The sequence below is a fragment of the Benincasa hispida genome, chromosome 10 (genome assembly GCF_027475165.1).
Source record: "Benincasa hispida cultivar pf3 chromosome 10, pf3_genome.v1.1, whole genome shotgun sequence".
In the NCBI taxonomy this organism is placed as follows: Eukaryota; Viridiplantae; Streptophyta; class Magnoliopsida; order Cucurbitales; family Cucurbitaceae; genus Benincasa; species Benincasa hispida.
Genome location: NC_143487.1, coordinates 11,717,434 through 11,722,983, shown reverse-complemented (window position 1 = coordinate 11,722,983; position 5,550 = coordinate 11,717,434).

The following is a 5,550-nucleotide window of genomic DNA, read 5'->3' as shown; positions in this document are numbered from 1 at the left end:
CAGAAAGGAGAAATCGAATCCTGTTGAACATGGTTCGGTCTATGATGAGTTACACTTCCTTACCTGACTCGTTTTAGGGTTATGCAGTGGAGACTGCAGCGTACATCCTCAACTGCGTTCCCTCCAAGAGTGTTACTAGAACACCTTTGGAGTTACGGAATGGTCGTAAAGCTAGTTTACGTCATTTTAGAATCTGGGGTTGCCTAGCACATGTGCTTGAGGCTAATCCTAAGAAATTGGAACCATGTTCGAGGTTATGCCTATTTGTAGGCTACCTCGAGGGAACGAGAGGTGGTTATTTCTTTGATCATAAAGAAAACAAAGTATTTGTGTGGACAAATGCTGCTTTTCTTGAGGAAGACCATATAAGGGAGCACAGACTCAGAAGCAAAATTATGTTGAATGAAATTTCCAAAGAAACTATTGAATCTTCAACAAGAGTTATTGAAGAACCTAGTACCTCAACAAGACTTGTTGAAGTAAGGTCATCTAGTAGGTCAAATCCACCTCAAGTGTTGAGGGAACCTCGACGTAGTGGGAGGGTCACGAATCCATCTATCCGCTATATGAGTTTAACTGAAATCCTAGCTATGGTAGCTGATGGCGAAGTTGAGAATCCATTGTATTACAAGAAAGCAATGGAGGATGTTGACAGAGATGAATGAATCAAAGCCATGGATCTCGAAATAGAGTCTATATACTTCAATTTAGTATGGGATTTTCTAGATCAACCTGATGGAGTTAAACCTATAGGATGCAAATGGATCTACAAGAGAAAACGAGGTGCTGATGGGAAGGTGCAAACCTTCAAGGTTAGACTGGTGGCAAAGGGTTATACCTAGGTAGAGAGAGTCGACTATGAGGAGACTTTCTCACCTATTGCCATGTTTAAGTCTATCCGGATCCTTCTATCCATTGCCTCATATAATGACTATGAGATATGGAAAATGGATACCAAGACTGCCTTTCTGAATGGCAATCTTAAGGAGACCATTTATATAGTGCAGCTTGAGGGATTCATAATCCAAGGTCAAGAGCAAAAGGTTTGCAATCTTAATCGGTCCATTTATGGACTGAAACAAGCATCTCGGTCTTGGAACATAAGGATTGATAATGCGATCAAATCTTATGACTTTAATCAAAACGTCGATGAGCCTTGTGTCTACAAGAAGATAATTGACAATTCAATAGTTTTTCTAGTGTTGTATGTAGATGATATTCTACTCATTGAGAATGATGTAGTTTTACTGACTACAGTTAGGAACTGGCTAGCGACCCAATTCCAAATGAAAAATTTGGGAGAGACTCAGGTTGTTATAGGTATTCAAATCTTTCGAGATTGAAAGAGCAAAATGCTAACACTGTCTCAGGCATCGTATATTTATAAGATGCTTGTCAAGTATTCGATACAGAACTCCAAGAGGGGCTTATTTCCTTTCAGGCATGCAGTTACTTTGTCTAAGGAACAATGTTCTAAGATACCTCGAGAGGTTGAGGATATGAAACGGGTCCTCTATGCATCTGTCGTGGGTAGTTTGATGTATGCGATATTATATACTAAACCTGATATCTGCTATGCAGTGGGGATAGTCAGTAGATATCAATCTAATCCAGGATTAGATCACTGAACAGTCGTTAAGAACATTCTCAAGTATCTATAGGGAACGAGGGACTATATGCTTGTGTATAGTTCTAAGGATTTGATCCTTACGGGATACACAAACTTTGATTTTCAGATTGGTAAGGATTCTAGAAAATCCACATCAAGATCAGTGTTCATTCTTAACGGAGGGACAATAGTATGGCGAAGCACCAAGCAGGGGTGTATTGCTGACTCCACTATAGAGGCTGAGTATGTAGCGGCTTGTGAAGCTGCTAAAGAAGCTGTTTGACTCAGGAAATTCTTGACAGATCTGAAAGTTGTTCAAGACATGTCAAAGCCCATCACACTTTATTGTGATAATAGTGGTGTTGTAGCTAATTCCCGAGAGCCTAGGAGTCATAAATGCGACAAGCGCATAGAGCGGAAGTATCATCTCATCCGAGAGATTGTGCATCAAGAGGACGTGATTGTCACGAAAATAGCTTCGGAGCATAATGTTGTTGATCCGCTTACGAAGGCCTTCACGACTATAGTGTCCGAGGGTCATCTGCAGAGTATGGGTCTATGGGACAGACTACGGTTGGACTAGAACAAGTGAGAGATATTGTCCTGGGCATGTTATTCCCTAGTTTATTGTTTGTGTACTTGAATTTTATTATATTATACACCCCACTAGCTTTAGATCAAGTGGGAGATTGTTGGGGTTGATACCCTAAATCTCGTAGGGTCATATAGTTTGTAAACATTGTATGAACAAACTATTTATGTGATTAATAAAAGATATGATATTTTATTCACTTTGTCTATAAAATATGTAATATTTTAGTTGTATTAACCACAAACCAATAAACTAACATCCAAAGTTATTATTGTAACTTGAACATGTATGTGGAGACATGCAGGTGGATCATGTTTAAGTGATAACCTAAATGGTCTGTAGTAGGTGGATAAGGCTAGGTACCTTATCTTGGTGACACTACGAGTATGACCCGCTTTGTAAGTGTTACAATTGTTGTAAAGTGCTACAGTCTCATTATATAACATCTTTCATGATAGAAACTTACATTTCATCAGGATGACCATAGGTAACATGACCTGAATCTTAAGTGGGTTGTGAACTTCTGTCTATGAGGACGGTTCTTTGAATTGTATGGGTGAGAGTGGCCAGATTGCCGACTCAATAAGCCTACCATTTTGGGGAGCTGGGAACACAGCTACACAAGATGAAATTCACTCATTCCCCAAAGCAAGGGTAAGTAGATAAATTGCTCCCTTAAGAGTTGATTTCGGGTCTTGAACAATGTGGCGCCACACCCTCTCTTGGCCTGAGAAGAGTTTAGTCATAGTAGGAATATAATCTATAGTTCATTAGAGGAATCAATGGTACTTAAGGAGTTAGATGTAACTATAGGGACAAAACGATAATTTAGCTTAGCTGTACTTACAAGCAATTTGTGAAGGGTCATCGTACTGTTGATTGGTTATATCCAATGGACACATAAATATATTTATAGTGCGAAGATTGCAATTGTCGGTCTTTAGTGGAGTGCCAACAGTTAACGGATGGTGAATAATGTAATTAAAAAGTTTAATTAATGATTCATGTACCGTTGGAACTTCAAGCTATAGGTCCATAAGGTCCCCTTGGTAGCTTAAACAGATTTGGTTGAGAATCAGTTTTTGGGTTAATTTGAATTCTTCAAATTAATAAAGAGATTTAATTATATATGATATAATTAAATTGTTTTAATCATATATGATATAATTGTCATAATGTATTTGATACATTGTAGTTTGATGGGAGGAAATAAATATTTGAATGAGATTCAAATATATTTTCTATGATGTGATTCATAGTTGTTAAATTTAATATAAATATATTTTATATTAAATGCCATAAATAGAGAGAAAAAAAAACTATAGTTTATATTGCATGTGATACAATATCAATTATAGGTTATATATTATATTTGATATAACATATAATTTAATATAAATATGATATGATAAGTTAGTTATCATATTTATTTATATTATTTTATTATTATTTGAATGATAACTTCCCAACCTTTTCTCTCCAACCACCTTAGTGGGTGGTTATTAACTTTATGGTAAGAGGAATAAAAGAAAAGTAGTTTTTCTTTTCTTCCCCTACGATTTTGATTTTGCTAAACGATTGAGAGTCTTTACAGAATTGTTATGTGATCCTGTGTTCTTGAGAGAATCCTCAATCTACTTCCTTCACCAAATCTTATCTCTCCTAACCAAAATAGTCAGAGCCTATCACTCTTGGGTTCTCACCCCGAGAATACCAAGACTCGAAAATTCTGAATAATGTCTTCAGGAAGTTGTTGAGTTCGTGATTGTTCGAGGGATACACGAAGAAAAATGTTTTTCAAAGGTAATGTATCTTGAACCATTTTCTTGAAAAGGCATGTTGTAGTTTAATGTAAATGCATATCTATTTATATGTTTGCTGTAAATTAAGTATTTGATAATCAATGGAATTTGGACGATCTGCTTCCGCTCAAGTTCTCCTCATATGAGTTCCTTCAAAAAGCAGTTGCGGAAGAAGGATTACGAAGAAGGCCAAGAAGAGGAGCAAGAAGCAACGAGTAGAAAAATAGCGGCGGTGGAAGAAAAAGAAGAAGATCGATCAACAACGGTGGAAAAAGATCGATGAGCACTGCTGCCAGCTACCTATGCCTGCCTACTTGAAGCAGTGGTAGGTGGTGGAAGAAGAAGAAGAAGAATATGAACTGTTAGCTAATTGTTAGAGGGAAAATGTGGAAAAATCGTGCGCGTGGAGCAATTAATCGTGGATCGAGACAGGTTGCGTGATTCGGGTTGGGTCACCAGTGTGGATTTCACAAGTTTTTTGCTTGTGGGCCTAGCTTTTTTGGTATTTCACTTGCTTTTTTGGGTTGGAACTTTTGCTATAATTTGTAAATATCTTGGTCCATTTTTCTATATTTAAAAATAAACCTTCAATATTTTTAAATTTACGATTTTTTTTTTTTTGCAAAGGATAAATTTACGAATTTACTAAATACAGAATTAATAATTTATTAACTCTATTAAGTAGAAATCAATTTAATAACTAAAAAAGCTCATTTCGTTAAAGGCCTATTAGAAACAAAATTGAAAGTTCAAATACCTATTAGACAAGAAATTGAAAGTTTAGAAATTTATAAATTACTTTTAAGAGTTTAAAGACAACTTACACAAATCTGAAAGTTCAATGACTAAATTTGAAATTTAACCTTTAATTTTTTAAAATAATCATGATAGCTTGAGAATTTAAACAATTTTTTAGTTCAACCATATGTATGATAAAGGTACAAACGTCTAACCTCTTAGTTGAAAATATATATTTTATATCCGTAAAATAAATTATTGATATTCTAAAACCGTTTAAAATTATAACAAATCTTTATTATACAAAGACAACACCGTGAAAGAACACCATGTAGTTTTAAACATACTCATTAAGTCGCTAACTCAATCTTATTATTTCACTTCCCTTCACTTTAATAATATTTCTTTCCTGCAGAATGTCTTTGAAATATTATACGTAATTTCTTATAAAATTCTTTCTAAAACAAAATTAATACTTTTTTAGTTTTTTTTAGTTCACAAAATTGATACTTGATAGATACGAATAATGAAGTGAAGCATTTTTTTAATAAAAAAATAAGTTAAAATAAAAAGAAAACTATTTTATCAATACAAAGAAAATTATAAAAAAAGAGTGATTAGATGATGCTGACTCATATTTAATCCTATCGAAAGTGGGTTTACGTATCCTGTGGTCGTTACTAGCTGAGCTCGGAATGCTTCTCGTTACCTAGTTGGATAATCGCGAAGTTGCTTTCCCTTTCACCGATGATCGCCACGTAATCCCCTATTACAAAACAAATCGTTAATAACTTCCGGCTTATTTACGT